The following is a 23,530-nucleotide window of genomic DNA, read 5'->3' as shown; positions in this document are numbered from 1 at the left end:
TGAGTCCTGACAGAATGGGGCAGAGGCCTTCCCCAAGACTGTGGTCCAGACTGAGCTGGTGACCAGCATAAAGGAGAGAAGGGATAGGTACCGTCTTTTTGGCCTTTTACTTCCCTTTTGGTTTTAAACTTGCCCAGCAATAGGGCCCAAATATCAGTAGGTGTCTTAGCTCCCCAGGCAATTCCAATGTGCAACCAAATTTAGAGCTTTCAGGCAACTGGCCTAGAAGCACGATGATGAGAATGTGTGCCTGACTCTGTTGTCACAGACTCCCCAGAGAAAGCCAATGGTCACTTCAGAGTAAGGGAAAACTCCTGAGCTGTTGAAAGAGTACAAACAGCAGTAGTTTCTCATTCTGCACGACCTCCGTGTCAGCCACACAGGGAATCAGCTACGTCAGCTGCGAGATGTTGCTTCAGGCAAGTAAGGTTGTCCTCAGAGTCACCTAGTCAGAACACACAGCCTCTGATCCATTCTAAAGAGGGATTTGGGTTGTCGAGAATGTAGTCATCATTCTATAAAGACTTGCCATTTGAGGTGTGGTCCCCTATGAGCAGGATCAGCATCTCTGGAAAGCTTAGTGGAAATTCAGAGTCTCAGGCCCCACCCCAGACCTGCCCCAAACTCTAAGCCTTGCTAGATGGGACAGAATGTATTGAAATATTTACTGCATTAAAACATACACAGGAGAGGAAGAAATACTCATAAACTGACACAATCTCTGAGAAACTCTTGAGGGGAAAAGCAAATTTAAGAAAAAAAGTCCAAAAGGAAGAAAGTAATATAGCCTTGGTTCATTTGAAATTGATTTTTGTTGTTATTCATTTTGGTTTTGATTTATTCTGCTTTATGATTACCACTAAGAAGTGGCTAAATTCGGGAAGGATTTCTTAAAAATTGAGGAAGCAAAACTGAGGGGGCAACCAAAATCTTAAGAGCAAAAACTTAAGGATTTCTGTGAAACAGGAACCATAGGCTATTTGTCCAATAACTAGTTCAGTGGGTCTAAAGGATTTTACCCAGGTCTCCATCTTCTCAGGTTCAAAATGATACATTTAAATGGAATCATAATACCATCCCCTCTTGCTCAAAATATTACCATTTGAAGATCTTGAAATCAAATATCCCAGCATAATGGAAGTACTTTCTACTCACACCCAGGTTTCAGGATTATTTCACCACTAGGTGGCAATGTTGACCCAAAAATGCTACAACCAATGTAAACCTTTTTCCTGTATTTCGTGGCTGATTTAAATTTGTCTAGGTCAAGACATCTGAAAAGGCTAGATATTGCACTACTATGTGGTGAAGACCCCAAACTGAAACATGTGGACTTAGCAAATCATCAGTACAGAAACAATCAGATGTGAAAGGAAAGGGGCTGCATGGAGTCACGGAGACTGAAGTAGCAGGCCAGGGCCAGGAATTCACAGAGTGGACCTGTAAGGGAATTCAGCTGAGTCTGAACAACCAAAGGATCTCCCATCCTGGTAAGGCACGCATCAAGACTGCTGGCCCTGTAGTACTGAATGCTCATATGCCACTCGCACCTAGGACCTTGAGAGGGCCTGAGCGAAGCACATACCTTTTGTTCCTCCTGCCGGCAAGCAAATCACGCATCAGAATTTTTCTGACTTGTCCCATACCTGATTCCTGGTTATTATCTTCAATATCTGTCCTTTTCTGTGGACTCCTGACTTTGCTCTGCTCTAGGACTTAGGACATCGACTCTACTCTAGAAATTCATGCTACTGACCTCATACCCTTACCTTGATGCTATCTCCTAGACCTTAGAAATAAACTTGACCCTAACTCAAACAATGCTTGCACCCTTCCCACATCCCACTCCTGCCAAATCTTGCCTCACCTTAAAACTCCACATAATATGTTTTGAGCAAAGAATCACTGACTGTTGGAACCAGAAGTAATTTTCAGGTGTCATTACATTAATCTTTTTTTTTTTTTAAGAGAAAGGAAGAGCAATAATATTTAATATTTAAATTTCAAGCAGAAATAGAAATAGAAAAATAGATCAGCTTTCTCATAACAAAAGTCTTGACGTGGGCAGCTATATGGACAGTAGATTTAGTGACTCAGCAACACTGTGAGAGTCCGGGTTCCCTTCACTTTCTCTAGTCTGCTGTCCCCATTGTATTGGTTAAGATATCACTGTGGTACCATGAAAGCTTTATCAGCCCCAAATACTGCATTGTCACACAACAAAGCCCAAAAGCCTAGGTTTCCCCCTGTGCATCTCTTAGTAAATACAAAGAAAACCTTCACAGAAACCCATCAGCAGGTTTGCCTTCACAATTTATTAGCCAGAAGTGGGTTACCTGCCTAATTCTCTATGAGTCACTGTTGAGGGAACAGAACCACCATAATTGGCTTTGACAAATGAGAATCTGACTCACATGGAGGAGGAGGCATGGGCACTGAGGGAAAAATAGGACACTGTCAGCATTCAAGAAATGGAAAATGCATATTGGGCAAGTCAACCAGCACTGACTGCTGTTAACAGGAGAGTGTAGCCAACACTAGAATATTCATGTGGTTGAGAAATGGCAGAGATCAGAAAACAGGGACATCCAGGCAACTCAGAGTCAAAGAACATTCCTTTCACATAGGAAGCTAAGAGCCCCTGCTACTTTTCACATCAGCTTCTCAGCAACAGCATCCTTTGCTCTGGCATATGTATCATTGTTCACTTGTCAGGCTACTATGAGCAGCAGTATCTCACAATGAACCAAATTAAGAGTGGGAGGCTCTAATTCCCACTAACTTCCTAACTTCCAGGCTCCTAACTTCCCTGTTGATTCACCCAGGAAGACTGAGCATTGTTGCATGACAACTTATAAAATTTACATTCCATCATTCTATAATTATAAAAGTTATTATTTTTTTTTAGCTGACCTGAGAAGTGCCAAGACTGAATAGAAGCCCTGCTAGAACTTTCACTAAGCCAGCGGTTCTCACCCTTGGATGTGCATCAAAGTATCCGGAGGGCTGGTTGAAACACAGATTGCGGGGCTTCAACTCCTAAAGTTTCTGATGTAACTAGGACTGGGATGGGGCCTAAGAATTTGCATTCCTAACAAGCTCCAGGGGACCCTGATGTTGCTGAGCCAGGGACCACACTTTAAAGACCATAGCTCTATGTAAGTCTGAGAGACTCTGAAAGTGTTCATGGAGCCTAGAACTGCTACAGTCTTTCCACCATTTCTGTGGTGGAAACTTTCTAAGCCCCAAAGGCCGCCATGAGGACTAGATTGCTCACACAAACTTGATTTAATTTCTTTGTGTTTCAAAGGTATTCCATCTATATCCGGTGGATCCTAAACTTTGGGTACTCTTCAAACTCTCTCTCTGTGTCTCTCTCTCTCTCTGCCTCTGTGTCTCTTTCTTTCTCACACACACACAGACACACACACACACACACACACACACACACTGGCTTTGGATGCTCAGGTATTCACCTATTAATTAAATAAAATCTTTCCTAAATGTTGCTGTATGTTGCACACTGTGCTGGGCTTTTGTAGAGGAAATTAACATGTAGGCCCTTCCCAAAAGGCTTGCTGTGACATCAGAGAAGACAATGTTCACACATGTAGTTACAAAAGTAACAATGCAAGCTTGTGGTGAAAGCCATCAAGGGGGTACACAGGTAGATGGAATGTGGGAGATGAAGCAATGTTTTTAGCTCAAAGGTATAAGAGAAGATTTCAAGAAAAGATGTGATAGCTAGGATGGACCTTTAAAGAATGGGTTGAAATGGGACACAATGGATGAGGCAAAGGCTGTTTCAAAGTGTAAACATGAGTCAAAGAACAAAAAAAGCATCAAGTGTATAAGAAAAATAATCAGCTCAGCATTACTGGGATGAAGATGCCTGAAGATAAATTAGACAGGAAAGTGCTAGAAAGGTTTCCAATACCAGGGTATGGTAGTGGCTGAAAGTTTTAAGGCAGGGAATTGAGATATGAAGGAATACCACCTGAGCAGTGGCATGGGAAGGACTCATTGCATGGGGGAAGAATTGGAGCTAGCTGGAAACTAGATGTTTTCCAGATAAAATCAAGATACAAGAGTAAATCAAAAGTTCAACTGAGAATTCCCTTGGGATAGTTAAGTCTTTTTAGATGAAAAACATTAATGCAAAGAGATCTATAAGTGATCCATACAAGGAAGCAAACCTTAGACTGCAATTTCCCTCTCTCTCTCTTCCTCTCTCTTTCTCTCTCTCTCTCTCTCTTACACACACACACACACACACACACACACACACACCACTTAATCTTGGCCATGGTAACATAATAAACAACATATCTAGTTAAAACCTCATTGCATTTTAAAGAAAATAACATATTTAATGCATTTTTTAAACTTAAATTCAAATTAGTTAACATGTAGTGTAGCATTGGTTTTGGGAGTAGAATTTAGTGGTCCATCACTCACATATGACACCCGGTGCTCATCCCAGCAAGTGTCCTCCTTAATGCCCATCACCCACTTAACCCATCCCCCCCCCCCAACCTCTCTTCCAGCAATCCTCAGTTCCTTCTTTATATTTAAGAATCTCTTATGGTTTCCCTCCCTTTCTGTTTATTTTTCCTTCCCTTTCCCTATGTTCATCTGTTTAGTTTCTTAAATTCCACACATGAGTGAAATCATATGATATTTGTCTTTCTCTGACTGACTTATTTCTCCAAGCATAAAACACTCTAGTTTCATCCATATTGTTGCAAATGGCAAGATTTCATTCTTTTTGAAATTGCTGATTAATATTTTAGTGTGCATGTGTGTGCATGTGTGTGTACACACACACATATTCTTCTATATATAAAGACCCATATACCACATCTTTTTGTCCATTGATGAGCCAGTGAACATTTTGGCTCTTTCCATGATTTGGCTATTGTTGATAGCAGTGCTGTAAACATTGGGGTGCATGTGCCCCTCTGAATCAACATTTTTGTATCCTTTGGATAGAAACCTAGTAGAGTAACTGCTGGGTCATAAGGTGGTTCTATCTTTAACTTTTTGAGGAAACTCCATACTGTTTTTCCAGAGTGGCTACACTATTTTGCATTCCCACCAACAATGCAAAAGTGTTCCCCTTTTTCCACATCCTCACCAAACTCTGTTGTTTCCTAATTTCATAATTTTAGCCATTCTTACAGGTATGCAGTTGTATCTTACTGTGGTTTTGTATTTCCCTGATGATGAGTGACTTCGAGCATCTTTTCATGTGTCTATTAGCCATCTGGATGTCATCTTTGGAAAAGCGTCCATTCAAGACCTCTGCTTATTTCATTGCTGGATTATTTGGGTTTTGGGTGTTTAGTTTGAGGAGTTCTTTATAGATTTTGGATACTAACCCTTTATCTGATATGTCCTTTGCAAACATTTTCTCCCATTCTGTCAGTGCCTTTTCGTTTTATTGATTGTGTCCTTTGCTGTGCAGAAGGTTGGTTGGTTTGGGGTTTTTTTTATCTTGATGAGGTCCCAATAGTTCATTTTTGCTGTTGTGTCCCTTGCCTCTGGAGACATGTCTAGTAAGAAGTTGCTGTAGCCAAGGTCAAAGAGGTGGCTGCCTCTGTTCTCCTCTAGGATTTTAATGGATTTCTGACTTACATTAAGGTCTTTCATCCATTTTGAGTTTATTTTTGTGTGTGGTATAAGTAACTGGTCCAGTTTCATTCTTCTGCATGTCATTGCCCTGTTTTCTCAACACCATTTGTTAAAGAGACTGTCTTTTTTCCATTGGATATTCTTTCCTGCTTTGTTAAAGATGAGTTGGCAAAGAAATGGGTTTCTCTGTTCTCCATTTCTAGGTTCTCTGTTCTGTTCTATTGATTTATGTGTCTGTTTTTGTGACAGTATCATACAGTCTTGATGATTACAGCTTTGTAATACAGCTTGAAGTCCAGAATTGTGATGCCTCCAGCTTTGGTTTTCTTTTCCACATAACTTTGGTTATTTAGGGTCTTTTCTGGTTCCATACAAATTTTAGAATTTTTTTGCTGTAGCTCTGTGAAAAATGCTGGTGTTATTTTGACAAGGATTGCACTGAATGTGTAGATTGCTTTGGGTAGTATAGATATCTCAACAATGTTTGTTCTTCCGATTCATGAGCATTGAATGTTTTTCCATTTCTTTGTGTCTTCTTTAATTTCTTTCATAAATATTCTATAGTTTTCAGCATAGAGATATTTTACCTCTTTGGTTGGGTTTATTCCTAGGTATCTTATTTTTTGGGGGGTGCATTTGTAAATAGGACTGATTCCTTAATTTATCTTTCTGCTGCTTCATTATTGGTGTATAGAAATGCAGCCGATTTCTTTTTTTTTTTTTAATATTTTTTATTTATTTCTAGGAGAGAGAAAGAGAGAGACAGCGTGAGCAGGGGAGGGTCAGAGAGAGAGGGAGACACAGACTCTGAAACAGGCTCCAGGCTCTGAGCTGGCAGTCAGCACAGAGCCCAACGCGGGGCTCGAACCCACGAACTGCGAGATCATGACCTAAGCGAAAGTCGGACGCTTAACCGACTAAGCCACCCAGGAGCCCCAAAATGCAGCCGATTTCTACACACTGATTTTACATCCTGTCAGTTTAATGAATTCATGTATCAGTTCTAGCAACTTTTTGGTGGAGTCTTTTTTTTTTTTTTAATGTTTTTTATTTATTTTTGAGAGAGAGAGACAGCATGAGCAGGGGAGGGTCAGAAAGAGAGAGGAATATAGGTTAAATTTGATTTAAACAAATAAAGGAAGCATGACATTTTTTTGAGAAAGAGAGAGAGTGTGTGTGTGAGCAGGAGAGAAGGGCAGAGGGAGTGAGCAAGCGAGGGAGTGAGAGAGACAGAGAGAGAGAGAGAGAGAGAGAGGGAACATTGGGGCTCAATCCCAAGACCCTGGGATCATGACCTGAGCTGAAATCAAGACTCGTACACTTACCTGCCACCCAGGTGTCCCAAATAAAGTATGATGTTTCTTTTCTTTCTTCTTTTCTTTTCTTTTTTAATGTTAATTTATTTTTGAGAGAGAGATAGAGCATGAGCAGGGAGGGCAGAGAGAGAGGGAAACACAGAATCCAAAGCAGGATCCAGGCTCTGAGCTGTCAACACAGGGCCTGATGTGGGGCCCTAACCCACAAACCATGAGATCATGACCTAAGCTGAAGTCAGACACTTAACCAACTGAGCTACCAAGTGCCCCAAAGTATGACATTTCTTACACCTTGTGTTATGTAGTGAAATTAACACCCCCTTCATTTTATACATAAGAGAATAGTACGATAATCCTTCAGCCTGTTAGTGCCTCATAAATACATATAGATGAACTAATACTTGGGAAAATCAAATACCAAGGTCATCATTAAAGGGGAAAACACTGAACAAAACTGAGCCCATACAGAAAAGAGTTATTGTTGACATTGGTTTAAGGATTGTCAAGGGCATCGGTACTTGAATTAAAATATGGGTGGCCCGTACTCTTTACTCCTTACGTAGTAGTATTTACATGTATGAAAAAGCCTCTGTCTGTCATCATAATTCAAGAAGATGTCTTTTTTAAATTAAAGTATAATTGACATACAACATTATATTAATTTCAAGTGTACAATATAATGGTTTGGTATTTGTATATATTGAGAAATGATCACTACAATAAGTCTAGTTAACATCTGTCCTTATACATAGTTACAGAATTCTTTTTTTTCTTGTAGCAAGTGCTTTTAATATCCCTCTTAGCAAGTTTAAAATATGCATTACAGTATTACTAACTATAGTCACCATGCTCAACATTACATCCCTATGACTTTTTTATTTTATAACTGGAGGTACATTTTGACTCCTTTCATCCATTTCTCACCCCCTCCCACCTCTGGCAACCACCAGTCTGTTCTCATTATCTATGAGCTTGTTTGTTTTTGTTCTATTAGATTCTGCATATAAGATAATATGCCATTTGTCTTTCTCTGACTTAATTCACATAGCATAGTGACTTCAAGTTCTATTCATGTTGTTACAAATGGCAGGATTACATTCTTATTCATGGCTGAGTAATATTCCACTGTATATAAATATATAGATATAGATATCACATATTTTTTATCCATTCATCTGCTATTGGACACTTGAGCTGTTTCTATATCTTGGCTATTATAAATAATTCTGCAGTAAACATGAGGGTGCATACATCTTTTCAAATTACTCTTTGCATTTTCTTTGGATAAAAACCCAGAAATGGAATTGCTGAATTATATGATAGTTCTAGTTTTAATTTTTTGAGGAACCTCCCTACTGTTTTACATAGTGACAGCATCAATTTACATTCCCAGAAAGAGTGCACAAGTGTTCTCTTTTCTTTTTTCACATCCTTGACAACACTTTCTATTTCTTATCTTTTTGATAAATAGCCATTTTAATTACTGTGAGGTATTATCTCATGGTTTTTATCTGCATTTCTCTGATGATTTGTGTGGTTTTTTTTTTTATATTTTTATTTATTTCTAGGAGAGAGAGAGAGAGAGAGAGACAGTGTGAGCAAGGCAGGGTCAGAGAGAGAGGGAGACATAGAATCCGAAGCAGGCTCCAGGCTCTGAGCTAGCTGTCAGCACAGAGCCCGACGCGGGGCTCGAACCCACGAACCGCGAGATCATGACCCAAGCGAAAGCCGAACGCTTAACCGACTAAGCCACTCAGGCGCCCCTCTCTGATGATTTCTGATGTCAAGCATCTTTTCATGTTGGCCATGTGTATGTCTTCTCTGGAAAAATGTCTTTCACATTATCTGCCCATTTTATATTTGGATTATTTGGAGGGTTTTTTTGCTATTGAGTTATAGGAGCTCAGTATAAATTTTGGATATTAACCCTTTATCAGGTATGATTTCCAATTATTTTCTCCCATTCAGTAGGTTGCCTTTTCATTTTGTTGATGGTTTCTTTTGCATGTGCAGTAGCTTTTCCGTTTACAGTATTCACTACTGATATTTTAATTAACTTGTCCCATTTGGTTCCTTGAAGACAAGGATCCTGACTGCCTTTTGGCCAAGCCTGGGCATGTACTTTGATGGACAAGGAGCCTTACTAAGCTATACTGCAGAGACCAGAAAAGCCTTTGGGGCCTTTCTAATACTGAGATGAAAGCATCAAAGTCTTACCCTTCATTCTATCATTCAACATCTTCACTTCCAAGCCTGCCCTTATATCTCCTCTACTACTCAGACTATTTGGCATAATTCTCCTGAATAAGTTAAGTTCTCCATAAGTAAATAGCTAAAGCTTGTGTGGATGAGGTAGGGTGGCAGGTGGGATATTGATTTGGGGATACCAGGCAATGCTGCAGTGAACCCTGCAACACAAACTCTCTGAGGGAAGGGAAGGGAAGGGAAAAGAAGGGAAGGGAAGGGGAAGGGGAAGGGAAAGGAAGGGAAGGGAAGGGAAGGGGAAGGGGAAGGGGAAGGGAAGGGGAAGGGGAAGGGGAAGGGGAAGGGAAGGGAAGGGATTTCTGATTTCATTTATTTGAATCTTCTCTTTTTTTCTTGGTGAGTCTAACTAAAGATTTGTCAATTTTGTTTATCTTTTCAAAGAACCAGTTCTTGGTTTTATTGATCTTCTCTATTGTTTTTCAATCTCTATTTTATTTATTTCTACTATGATCTTTGTTATTTCCTTTTTTCTATTAACTTTTAGCATTGTTCTTCTTTTTCTAGTTCCTTGAGGTGTAAAGTTCTGTTACTTATTTGAGATTTTTCTTGTTTCTTTGGATAAGCATTTATTGCCATGAATTTCCCTCTTAGAAGAGCTGTATCCCATAAGTTCTGATATGTTCTGTTTTCATTTTTATTTGTTTCAAGGTATTTTTTTATTTCTTGTTTGATTTCTTCATTGACCCATCAGGTGTTCAGTAACACATTATTTAATTTCTGATATTTATGAATTTTCCAGTTTTATTCTTTAAATTGATTTCTAGTTTCATACCATTGTGGTTTGAAAAGGTATTTGATATTATTTCAATCTTCAAGAAGATAGGTCTTGATTCAGTTGCTAGGACTATCATTATCTGTTTTTTCTTAGTGAAATAATGATTACAGATTCAGCTCCTGGCTAATTTGGAACAATGGCTACATATAAAATGTCTTCCCTCCTTTGAATAAATACTTATGACAGAATAAATCCTTTTTGCATTAAGATGCATAGGAATGTTTTAAGTTGATCTCTATTGGTATGTAATTCCAAGACCTTAACTTGTAATACTTACATTTTGGAAAACTCTCATTTAACTCTATTGAAAAACATTTCCACCAGCTATCACCCCCGTCTCCCCTGAGACTACTGTAAGATTTTAGAGTCGATGAAAGCACTTGTAGGGTAAGAAAATAGCATAAGTAATGTGGTTTAGAAAGTCATTTCTAGAATTATTCTTGGCACTAAGCACCACCGGCATGGTAGTTGTTCATGGTAGAATCTATCTGGTTTTTCTCATGCTATGCGCTCAGACAAGTCTAGAATGGGGATATAACATGTCAAACCCTGCGCAGTGATGACATTACTTCTCATTAAAGAAGCTATCCTTCCTAAGTAGTCTTCAAAAAGAGGCAAATATTTTTAGGTAGAGGAACAATATCCTTGTAATCTAAAAGTGCCTCTCTCCTCTGGGTTAATGGGGGCAAGTTACAATGCACAAGAGAAGGGGAGATCTCTCCCACTCCCTCCACAAATTCTAGCCACTGCCCTTCATTACCTGGCTCTCTCATCACACCTCCAAATACTCTTATTCCAGACCAATCCTGTATCTTAAGATCAGGAGAAAGTTGGGCAGTCATCTTCTGTCCAAAACAACAACAGTAAAGCATAGAAACATAGGGCTTGATTGTACAAACTGCTCCCACACATATAACCACACTGATCCTCACAATAACACTATAATACTGTTCTCAGTAATACAGTCTATCACAAACTCTTGTATGCCTATGTTTTTGTGAGCCAAGTCTTCCTAGCTTTTTGGCATGTGACAATCTCCGCTTTGTCAGGGAACAGGATGCACTTGACATCACCAGGATGTATAATACCATAAGGCTTGGGCCATTCCATTCACAAGTGGTAATTTATATAAAAGAAAAGAAGGGAGGGGTTGAAAGTCTTTGTTTTGCCAGGCGTCATGAGAGTGTTTCCAAACCCATGTCTCAAATGAGACCCAAATGAAAAAGGAAAGCACTTATAACAGGATACCATCACTGTAGATGAACTTGAGTACAAAAGGAAGCAGGCAATCCCTTTTCCATGGGAAGAAGCCGTAAATAAACTGTGTACCTGGAACCGGACTGCAGATGACTTTCTCCATTTCTGCCTCCCAAGATTAGCGGGTGGAGGGAAGATTTTTACTCTTCCATATGTGAAACAAGGAAGAGAAAACTTCACTAACAGAAACCTAAGAAAACAGTATGGGCAACAAGTGAAATTAATTAACGTTTTTGAGTATAAAAAGGGACTTTGTTTTAAAAAAGAAAACCTTCTACCTGGTATCTGTCTCGTGGAATTCCAAGCCCTTTATTCATTTCTTATGAAAAGAACCTACTAATTAATTTAGGGCCCGGCAAGAAGAAAGTCACATTTGAGCTTAGCCTAAATTAGTTATAAGCTATTACATTATTTGGCAGATGAGAAACCTGAGGCTCAGAAAGTCTGGAACTTTTTCTTTCTTTACATCCCTCTCTACTATATCAGGGGGCACACGGAAATCGATCATTTTGATACAGTTCTTCTTTTTGTCATTGACAAAATAGATTAAATTTCCTTCATGATAATACAAATTGACTCGATCCAATAGAATATTTTTATATCAGGTATTTCCAGATAAAGTTCTACTTTGCAAAAGGTGTGCACATTGCTAGAAGAATCACTGGGCTTGAATCGTACTAAAATGGCTCACTGGCCAAAACAGGATAGAAGTGTCATAAATATGAAAAGAGTAAATTAGGGTCTGTTGTATGAACCAGTGCCCTCAGGAATCCTACTCAGAATGCCTAGTCTAGTTCCACACCCCTCATTCCTGACCGTCTACACATTGGACTGAACTCTGTGTGTATTTGGATATTTCGACCACAAACGACCTCCTCCCACAGTCCATGGGTCACTTGTCCATGACGGGCATGATCCTGGCTGCTACCAAAATCTTTATGGCAGAGCCCCTCTTGGCATTATACATAGTTTTGTCAGGGATAAATGAATGCTTATGGAACAGCTTGTGCTCATCTCTTGGGATACTGTAGACCCTGCTAATTCTCTCTTTGAGTTGGACTGAACTAGCCTGCTAATAGCTAAAGTTGCTTTGCCTAGGAGCTTCAGCTACCCAGGCCCTCAGGGACTCCAAGAGCAGGAGAGCTCAATAATTTGAAGCACCTCCTGCAACTCACCCAACACCATGGCTAGGAGGCTCTATTATAGGTCTCACAAATACTAAGAGATTATTTTATAATCAGTGATTCTGATTTCTAATCTCATCTCTTTTCACTGCAACAACATACCACAAAGCTACTGAGGATGAAGGTTAAGATCAAAAGAGTGACAGTCTTAGGGCAACCAATAACAGAAGAATTGGCAGGAAAGAAGAAAATATGACCCTCCTTAGCTAACAATGTGGCTCATAGCACCCATCACACCAAATTCAGTAGCAACACTGGATCTATAGATGTGGTCGTCCATCAGATGTCAATCAGACGGTCACAATCTGGGGTAGGTTTCATCACTCTCAGGCCTTAGGGTAGAGAGAGGACATCAAGAAGATTATATTAAGTTGCCTGACAGCTAGGACTTCCTTTTCCACACTACTTCAATCTTCTCTGAGTGTCTACCGCCCCATGTTTTGAAAGGTGGTGAAGGGTTGTTGGATGGATTGAGTAAACCCTTGAAGAATAAACAGGAATCCTTCCTGTTGGAAGATACAAGAGAGATTTGCAGGCAGATGACATCAAGTGACCTCACATGCTCCCTCACAAGGACAGACCCTCCATGGAAGTCTGCTTAGATTCCACCATGCTCCCATGTGCAGAGCTGAGCAATCTCTCAAAGCTGGTCCATTTCTCCAAGAGCGGATGTGAAGATCCTTCCAGGTCCAGGAGGCCATCAAAGTCCCTCAACTAACTCTGCATCTATTCTATTTTCGAGTTTTTTTTGTGGTGGTTTGTGCTGTTTCTTTTTGCTATTATTGTTATTGATATTATTATTCAAACAGAATTCATATGACATTAAAGTTCACCATTTTAAAGTGTACAATTTAGTGATTTTTTTGGTATAATCACAGGGTTTTGCAACCATCTTCACTGTCTAGTTCTAGAATTTGTAATCACTCTGAAAGAAATCCCTTATCCATTAGCAGACACTCCCCCCATCTTCTGGGGAAAAATATCACTTTCTGTCTTTATGGATTTACCTCTTCTGTACATTTCATATAAATATAATCATGCAATATGTGGCCCCTTCATGTCTGGCTTTTTTCATTATAAGCATAATGCTTCCAAGTTTCACCCATATTGTACTATCAGTATCAGTACTTTATTCTCGTTTATGTCTAAATAACATTCCACTGTATGGATATACCACATTTAGTTTATCCATTTATCCATTAGTGAACATTCAGGTTGGTTCGACATTTTGGCTAAGATAAATTATGTTGTCATTAATACTCATGTAACAGGTTTTTATGTAAAGAAATGTTCTCTGATTTGCCTTTTGTTTACAGAATCTTTTGTAAATACTCTCAGTAAGTTTTTTTAAAGACAGGACTTCAGCTCTTACATTATATTGTCTCTAGGTTATTTTGGTCCTGTTGTGTGTCAAGGTTGAGCACTGTTTTCTTCTTAAGCATCTCTAGAAACCTAACTTTCCCAAGGCAAAGGGATCCTTGGTACTATGTAGGCATGCACAAGAGAAGCATATTAATATATTTCACAAGAGTGTTAGACTAGACTCAGTAATGGTCACGCAAAGTGATAGTTATTTCCATTAAGCAAACTCAATTCTCTATGTGGGTGGAATTAACCAGACACCTACTCCTAAGCTTTAAATGGACTTCTTAAGAAAAGTCTACAGAAAAGGCTTTTTGATCTGCTCTACAATAGTTATAATACATAGCCGAGTACTGAGCCAAAAGTACCATCAAAATATATAATTACAAAATAAAAACATTACTGAATAAATGAATACATATATATCTTATAGCTAGGACACGAATCATAGGGGAAAATTAAAAACTATTTGAGCAGCATTTCTTTAGAAAAATGCCAACACTGGAAATTTAAAAATTGCAAAATTTTATACTCTAAGGTAGGATTTCTTGAAATACAAAGTATTTAGGATGAAAGAGTTTTGTTGTTTTCAAGATCAGTTTTGCTAACAGTATTTTAGTGTTCCTAAGGATAACAACAAGCTGGTAATGTGAGCACTAGGTCCTTTGCCTCCTGGACCAACATGGCTTTCTGACGGAAGTGCCGGCACTTATGCTGGGCCTGATTCAGGAGTAATGAAACAAAACAGGGGAGACAAAGAGAAGAGAAAAAGATAATGAGAGAAAAAGAAGACACTACGTCCTGATATCAGGAGATGTTTATATGTAACGGAAGCATTCAGTCTCAACTCATTCTATTCTTGACTTCACCTGTTAAGTTATTTGGTGGCATTGCACAAATCACTTCAATTTCTGTTGCCTCAGTTTCTCTGTATGTAAATTTGAGCTAACATCACGCACCCTTAACAAGTTCAAATAGCATTGGAGGTAGAAAGTTGGAAAGGCTCAACCTGCACCTATAAAGTGTATTTACGGCTCCCTGGAGCAAGGCAGGTTGGAGCTAAAAGTATCATTATTTTTGTAGTTAGAAAGTCAGAATCTATCCTCCATCATGTTTAAAGCCTTTGAAAGAGCTCTTTGTTTTCCTGCCTAAGCTTTGGCCCACAGGGGAAAATATTCTGTCTTTCAAAAGGTTTCTTTCATAAACAGGTCATTCTTTTTAAGTGGGTTTCACTGTCTATGTTTATTAACATGTAGTAACACTTAAGGGAGGTTTCATTTGGTGCTGGGAATAAAGCAGTGTGGGCAGCCTGCCACCCCTTAGTCTAAAAAGAAATATTGTCTAGAACAAGCCTCGAGGCATTGAGAGAGGCCAATGCCATTGCAGGTTGCTGCTTGGGTCTTGAGTCACTCAAACCAAGCAGTGCAAACAATAATGGGAGTCCCAGAGAGCCCTCAGCCCGGACAAGGCCAGTGGATGAAGCATTTCTTAGTCAGTGAAATGATCTCACCAAAGAGAAATCCGTGTCAATAAAAGGGAAGATGAAGATATTCAAGTTGATAAGCAACACAAAATTTAATTCAGCAAGTTGTCTTTGCATGTTTTCTTTCTGTCCATGTGGTTGAATTCTCCCCATTAGGTAAATTAAACATCTCCATTTTTGATGTATGTCATGAAGGAGTCTGTTAACTCTCCCTGTTGTTTCCCTCTGATCTCACATCTCACACTTGTCTTAATTTGGTCCTTCTTCTTCTCCCCACAAGGAATAGAAATCCTTTCGATGAAGGACATCTATAGATTTCTGGGCCCTAATTAATCTTTTTTTTTTTAATTTTTTTTTAATGTTTTATTCATTTCTAGGAGAGAGAGAGAGAGAGAGAGACAGCGTGAGCAGGGGAGGGTCAGAGAGAGAGAGGGGGACACAGACTCTGAAATAGGCTCCAGGCTCTGAGCTGGCAGTCAGCACAGAGCCCGACACGGGACTCGAACCCACGAACCGCGAGATCATGACCTAAGCGACAGTCGGACGCTTAACCGACTAAGCCACCCAGGCGCCCCTGGGCCCTAACAAATCTTACTGTAGGTTCCTTACAAAGCGGGGCACCTGGGTGGCTCAGTCAGTTAAGCAATCAACTCTTGGTTTCAGTTCAGGCCATGATCTCATGGTTTATGAGATCTAGTCCCGCAGGGCGCTCTGGGCTGACAGCACAAGTCGGCTTGGGATTCTCTCTCTTCCTAGCCTTCTGCCCCTCCCCCACGCATGCTCATGCCTCTCTCTCTCTCAAAATAAATAAATAAACATTAAAAAAAATTCCTTACAAAGATAAAATCAGGTTAGAAGATACCTCAAGAGCAGTCTTGAATGAAGATAGTAAGTCAGGAAGGGCAACCTGCCTGCAGGGTGCGAGGGAAGAGGAAAGCCAATCATATCGGCTTCCAGCATGGCAGAAGGAAGCTTGTCTCCTCCTCTCCACTGGGGGCTCTGCCCCTGAGTGCTCACCAGTCACCAGCAAAACCTAGTGCTTGAAGCAAATATTCTACTTTAATGTAAGGATACATACTGCCTGTCCTCTCAAGCTCCAACTCCTTCAAGTTTCATTCCAGAAAAATGAAATTTTCCCCTCCATATGAGCTGATAAACTGACAGAAGATACATTATACAGCCAGAAAATTAAACTTTGACCAAGATTTGGTACAACACCTTCCCCAAGCTGTTGATGAAGATCTTTAGAAGTCCTGAGCATTAGAGATAATGCTTCCCACTCCACCACCACCTACCATATTATCACTGCTTGTAAAGATGTAAACCATGAAGTAAAAAGAATTTCAGCAAAGTTCAGACTCTTACCATGATGATAATGCAATGCATTTCCTGAAATACTATTTTTTCTATTTGTTTGTGTCTCTATCTACTGGTGATCTAAGCATATGCTCACTGTGTCTACTGGGGATTTTATCCCTGCCTCCACCCAGCTGCACACCCACCAAATAGTTTTCACTTGATTGGTTTGGTTATTTGTATTACAAGTTTTTCCACTGGAACAATTATGTTTAATATGACCTCCTCTCTCTCGAGAGGACTGTGAAACAGCAGGTGTAGGTTTTCCTAACATTTTAAACATAGAATCAAGGTATTCATTTAATATACATTTCTTGAGCACCAATGATGTTCCAAGGAGGACACAAGATGTCAACTACATTACAAGGATCATTAATGCTTAGAGCAAAGTCTCCTGTGGACAATGACATGAAAGAAGAGAAGTGAGCGGAGTGACTATTCAAGATGTAGAGAAAAGTACCTGGAAGGGACTATATTAGTCTGCTCAAGCTGCTAAACCAAAATACCACAGTCTAGTCAAGGCGGCTTAAACAACAGAAACTGTTTTCTCATAGTTCTAAAGACTGACAAGTCCAAGATGAAGGTACAGGATAATTCAGTTCTTGGTGAGAGCCTTCTTTCTGGCTTGTAGATGGCTATTTTCTTGCTGTATCTTCACATGGTGGAGAGAAAGAGGGATCTTTCTCATGTCTCTCATTTTAAGGGCACTAATCCCATCATAGGGAGTCGACCCTCATGACCTCATCTAAACTTAAATTACCTTCCAAAGGCCCCACCTCCTATTACCATCACATTAGGAACAGAGCTTCAACATATAAATTTGGAGGGGGTGTAAACATCAGTCCATAACAAGGATGGAGACAAAGACAACATGAAACCCTGAGGGACTGAGAAAAGATCCATGGGACTCAATAGCAAAGTATAAAACGGAACTCTGGTAGCAGTGGAGCTGGCACTATATTAGGAATTATCCTAAATGCTTTCAAAGCATTTTTTTTTTTTTTCTGAGAGAAATAGGCTGCAAAAGAAGGATTTCAGGCAAGGCACAACATGGTCAGTTTTATAAAATTTATCCTGACCGGCTGCCTGTGAGGGTGGAATGGAAGAGTTAGAAGTAAGCAAGGAGAGCAGTTAGGGTCTCATCAAACTCATTTAGTAGGGAGTTGGCCACTACTCTTTAATAAACCTTTGTGCCAATCAGAAAACATCACCGAGTCACTAATGGTAGACAAAGGAATTAGAAGAAAGAAACTTCTGTGAACAACACACCCCTGAAGACACCTAGCCTGAAAAAGAGCCCCTTCGTAACGAGAAAGATTGCCCTTCCTCCCACCTGAGGCGGACTCACACCAGGTACAGAGCTCAACCCTGGTTTCAGACCCACTGAGCCTCTTTCCCAGGCAACCTGGCACAGCACACACCACACGGGTGTATGCACAGTGACAGTGGTAAAAGGATCAGTGTGGGATGGAGTAACTGAAAGATGGTGGGAGACCAAGATGCCTAGGATCACTCCTGGGTCCCCGGCTTGGAATCCTGGGTACAAGGTACTGAGTCTAGATTTAAACACAGTGAACTTAAGGTAACTGAGACGTCCAAATAGAAATATAATATGATCATCATATGTCCATCAGATTTGATCTTCTTCTACTAGACTGGGAGCTCTATGAGAACAAGGAAGGACTGTGTTCTGTGGGGCTGCCAGTTGGATTGTACAGTATACAACCCACACAGGCATGAGCAGCAGCCCTAGAAATGATTCTCAATGCACACCACTGAGTGAACATATAAGAAAAATGAAGCTTAGGAGAGGACTTAGCATTAAAGCCTTAACCTCACATGATAAAGCATTAAACCAAACCCCAATTTCTGATCTAATCATATGTGCATTTCAAACAGGGCTTATGAAGTGCACCTTTTTACCAGACTGAGCAATGGGAGGCAGAGTGTGAAAATGGAGTGAAGCAAACAAATAAAGTAAGTTTAGGGGAAAGATGATGTAATCGGGTCATTTGGTAATTTTAAAAATACATTTGGGTGTGCTATTTAAAAACAGAAGGGATAGGAAGAGACCAGCAAAGAGAGCCGAAAACCGAGAAAGCAAAAGAGGGAGACACTCCTCTCTGTTCCAAAGATTTAACTCCCCTTCTCTGCTTCAGTAAAGGTACAAACCACTACAGAATTTCTCACTAGTTCCTTGCTTAACTCTCCCCACTTCCCTACCCCTTCTTTCTCTCAAACATCAGCATTTTCAAGGGGATGAAGGATAAGGCTCGGGTAATAGATATTAAAAATGAAAGGCAAATCTGATGGGTGAGAAAATCTCCATGTTCAGTGTTCATCACAGTGCCAATCTACCAAGTGCCATAACCAAGGTTATGAGTGTTACATAACCAGCTGCCGCCTTTACCGAGTGACATCCTGTCATGTCCTGTAGTAATAACAGAGCTGGGCCAAGGCATAAGAGACAAGGACTCCAAATCACACACTTTGATAATGCCTATGTTCCTCTGGACCTCCAGCTTCTGTCCACAAAAAGGAGGGGCAGCATATCTGGAAGAAACAGACTATCTACATTGATTGTCCTGCTTTCAGCCATATGGTCCACTTCCTGCTGTCATGATTCATTCATTACTGAGGGAAAACCACATGTGATGCTGTTTAACTACATTCATTTGGTGAAACACAGTGAGGTTTTAGTAATCTACAACACATTAAATTACCGAGGGGGTAGGGCAAGGAGGATCATGATTATTAGAACACTGGAAGTATTCTTTAAGGACAAAAATTGCATGTTTTTTAGGATAAAAATAAAAATTGAATGAATACCTGTGAGCCTCTGATGGAAACCTGTGGTTTGGTTGGTCCACAAAGTGTAGGTTCTGATTAGGCTACACTTTTATTATAAACAGATAGGCACAGATGCACTGAGGAGGACTTTGGTAAGCTGGTCATTTTTCCAGTTTCCTCACAAGAGGGCAGTGCTGCTTAACACTTGGAGCCTCTGCCTGGGAGGGAGGGGTGGGCTGGCTACACACCCCAAATGTTTACTCCAAGTTAGACATAACTGAAGAATTTTGTTTTGTCCAAGACCGTGTTATGAGAAAAGTTTTTAGCAAAAGTTATCTTTTATTGTCTCAGAAATTAACACAGTGATTATGGAATAATAAATAGCTCCATATTCTCTTGCCTCAACCCTGAAAATGAAGGGAATTAACAGTATCAGTTGGTTAGTGATACAATAAATTGGATTAGTGAAATCCTTTTTGATGATCTACTGCACTTTATAGGCACTTTCGGAGATTGTAAAGGTTCATGAGAGACATCTGAGTGTTTACAACACTTAGTATTCTTGAGACATGAACCTCCCCTCAGGGAATAGCTAAGTATATGTAACAGAAGCATATTTTAAGGAACTAATTTAAATTTTGTAAATCATATAAATATGACTACATGGACAAAGAGAAGTTACTAACCAACCTTGGGAATTATAGTGACTGAAATCTGAAGAATAAGGTATTTTCCAAAATGCTCCTTTGGGTTTTTGTTTTGTTTTTAATCGATTTATTTTTAATTTTGATTGTAGATGGAGCACACACACACAAGCCTGGGAGAGGGGCAGAGGGAAAGAGAGAAAAAGAGAGAATCTCAAGCAAGCTCCATGCTCATCACAGAGCCCCACATGGGGCTCCATCCCTCCATCAGCTCGGGATCATGACCTAAGCCGAAATCAAGAGTTGGACTCTCAATCTACTGATCCACCCAGGTGCCCCTTCAAAATGTTCCTTATGCAATTGAATGCTTTTGTGTGCCATTCTTAATACACACTAGCCAAGAATTTCTCACTGATAACTTACTACAAAGATGTGTGTGTGTGTGTGTGTGTGTGTGTGTGTGTGTGTGTGTGTAAACTAATGGCTCCACTAATGAGATTAAACTCAATTTCAGAGCTATGAGTTCAAATTTTGAGGAGTTACAAAAAAAATCACCTGTGTGGCCTTAATGTTCTCTCTAAATTCTTCATGTTACAACAATCATCTTTTCTGTCAAACCAAATTTAAGAGTGAATCCTGAAAGCTACTTCAATCAAACTGAAAGTTCATTCTTAAACAAAATAGAATGTGCTCACTAGCAATGAACAATCAAAGTGAAATTAAGAAATTACCTCCATTTATAATAAAATCAAAAACAATAAAGTACTTAGGAATACATTTAACAAAAGAATTTTAGAAAAAATAATTGCTAGGCATGTACACCCCAAATTACAAAATATCACTGGAAATTGATAAAGATTTTACTAAATAAAAAACATCCCGGGGATGCCTGGGTGGCTCAGTTGATTAATTGGGCTGATTTCGGCTCAGGTCATGATTTCATGGTTCATGAGTTCAAGCCCCACATTGGACTCTGCTGTCAGTACAGAGCCTGCTTTGGATCCATTGTTCCCCTCTCTCTCTGTCCCTCCCCCACTTATGTTCTCTCTCTCTCTCTCTGTCTCTCTGTCTCTCTCAAAAATAAATAAACATTAAAAAATGTCCCAGGTTCATGGATCAGAAGACATTGTCAAGATCTTCCAAATTTGTTAACATGGTAAAACAAATTGATCTTCAGTTTCAATAAAATTCCTATAAAAACCTTAGGTGGCATTTTTACAGAAATTGACAAGCTAATCCTAAAATTCATATAGATATATAAGGGATCCAGAATAGCTAAAACAACCTTGAAAAAGAACAAAAATGGAGGTCTCATGCTTCTTGATTTTAAAACTTACTACAAAGCTATAGTAATTAATATTGTGGGGGTATTGGCATAAGGATAAACATAAAGATTAATAGAATAGGATTGAGAACCTCAAAATTAAACCATACACTTATGATCAATTCTGACCAGGGTCCCAAGACAATTCAATGAGGGAAGCAGAATGTTTTCAACAAGTGGTACTTGGACAACTATTATGCACATCACAAAGAAGGAATTTGGACCCTACTTGACACCATACACAAAATTAATTCAAAATGGATTAAAAGGCAATACCTAAATGTAAGAAGAGCACTGTACAACTGTTAGAAAACACAGGTATAAGGTTTTGTAACCTTGAATTAGGCAATGGTCTATAAGATCTGACTTACTAAAGCACAAGCCACAAAAGAAAAAAAATGCATAAATTGACATGAAAATTCTTAAAATTTTGTGCTCCAAAGGGGACTATCAAGAAAGTGAGAGGACAACCCATAGAATGGGAAGAAATATTGATAAATGATATATCTTATAAGAATCTAATGTCCATAATATATAAGGCAGTCTTAGAACTCAACAATTACAAGATAACCCAATTTTTGAATGGGCAAAGGTTTTGGACAGAGTCCTACACACACACACACACACACACACAAACACACACACACACATGACCAATAAGCACATTAAAAAATACCCAACATGATTGGTCATTAGGGAAATGAAAATCAAAACCACAAGGAGGTATACTTCAGACTTGTCAAGATGGCTACAATAATAATTTTTTAAAAAAGACAATAGCAGAGGCAGGGTACCACATGGCCCTAGTCCCCAGGAGGTAGGGGAAATAAGGTTCCCCTATCCAGCTTGATTCTTTGCCTGCCCCTTGAGGCCAGGTGCCAGCCTGAGCTCAGCCTTCTGCTCCCTCGTAGATAGAGGAAGGAGGCCCCACCCCACAGATCCACAGACCGGAGCTGTTGACGGGGGGAACTTGGCCCCAGTCTCTGGAAGGAACCAGGTATGGTGGTAGGCTTTGCAGATTCAACAGTGTACAAGACAAAGTTCATGCCCTATGAAGTATGCATTCTAATGGAGAAGACAGGCCTCATAAATGGAAGTTGCAGATGACACATATCATATTTTTCATGACATGAATGTTCAGAAGTGCTCCACGCCAGATGAAATCAAGAAAAGAAAGAATTTCATTTTTTGTCTCAGTGAAGACAAAAAAGTGCATCATTGTAGAAGAAGGGAAGGAAATCTTGGTTAGAAATGTGGGTGTAACCATAACCGGTCCTTTCACACATTTTGTAGAAATGCTTCCTGAAAAAGATGTCGCTATACTCTGTATGATGCAAATTCTGAAACCAAGGAATCCAAAAAAGAGCACTTTATGTATTGTGTGTGTGTGTGTGTGTGTGTGCGCGCGCGCGCGCGCGTGCGTGCTCAAGCAATTTCCAGCCCTGAGATGGTGGTTATGCCTCTGCCTGCATCCTTGGACCTTCAAGTTGAGAAGAATAGGAATCTGAGAGACATAGGGACTGCTCTGTTCCAAGCTCCCAAGGACAGAAACTGCCCTCTGCGGGAGGAATAGACTAGGGCATCAGAAACAGCTCCTCTGAAAAGTAAAGTGATCCAAGGATGTAATCATAAGGAAATTCCAAGACATAAAACACAAATGTCAAGCAAATGGGCCAGAAGACTTCTATCAGGCTTGTACAGCTCACAAGCTGGATGGATCCTTGACTGTAGCTTTTGAAGGATGCCATGTAGACCATCATTCAGGGCCACAAATCAAAAGCTTCCATGTTTAACGTTATCCTCTTGCTATAAAAGTAAAACAAAGAGGTTTAGGCCAGGGTCCCATTGAGGGGGAGCTGTCTCATCATCAGTTAAAACTAAGTATTCTATAAACATGTGAAAATGGACCTAAGTAAATCTAAAATCTGAAGATGTCTTGTTGTGAAACTAAATTCTTATTGGCCCTATGCCTGTTTTGATGAGTTGACTTGTAAGGATTTTTGTTAAACCCATGATTTTTAATCATGTAGTTCACCAAACAGTACAAGGCCATATGAAGAGAATTACTGCATCTTTGTTGCCTCAGCAGTTACTTTGTTTTTTTTGCTTAGAGAATTGGTCATAATCTGGTTATAATTTT

The 23,530-nt window shown here is 39.7% G+C and overlaps 1 pseudogene; it reads left to right on the top strand.

The window, feature by feature from the left end:
* The first annotated feature begins 22,477 nt into the window (after positions 1-22,477).
* On the top strand, positions 22,478-23,183 carry LOC120225225 (annotated as a pseudogene).
* Positions 23,184-23,530: the final 347 nt, after the last annotated feature.

Source organism: Hyaena hyaena, unplaced genomic scaffold (genome assembly GCF_003009895.1).
Source record: "Hyaena hyaena isolate Hyena2069 unplaced genomic scaffold, ASM300989v1 scaffold_1360, whole genome shotgun sequence".
NCBI classification, from domain to species: domain Eukaryota; kingdom Metazoa; phylum Chordata; class Mammalia; order Carnivora; family Hyaenidae; genus Hyaena; species Hyaena hyaena.
Note: the sequence above shows the minus strand (reverse complement) of the source record. Positions and strands in the feature narration are given on the sequence as shown.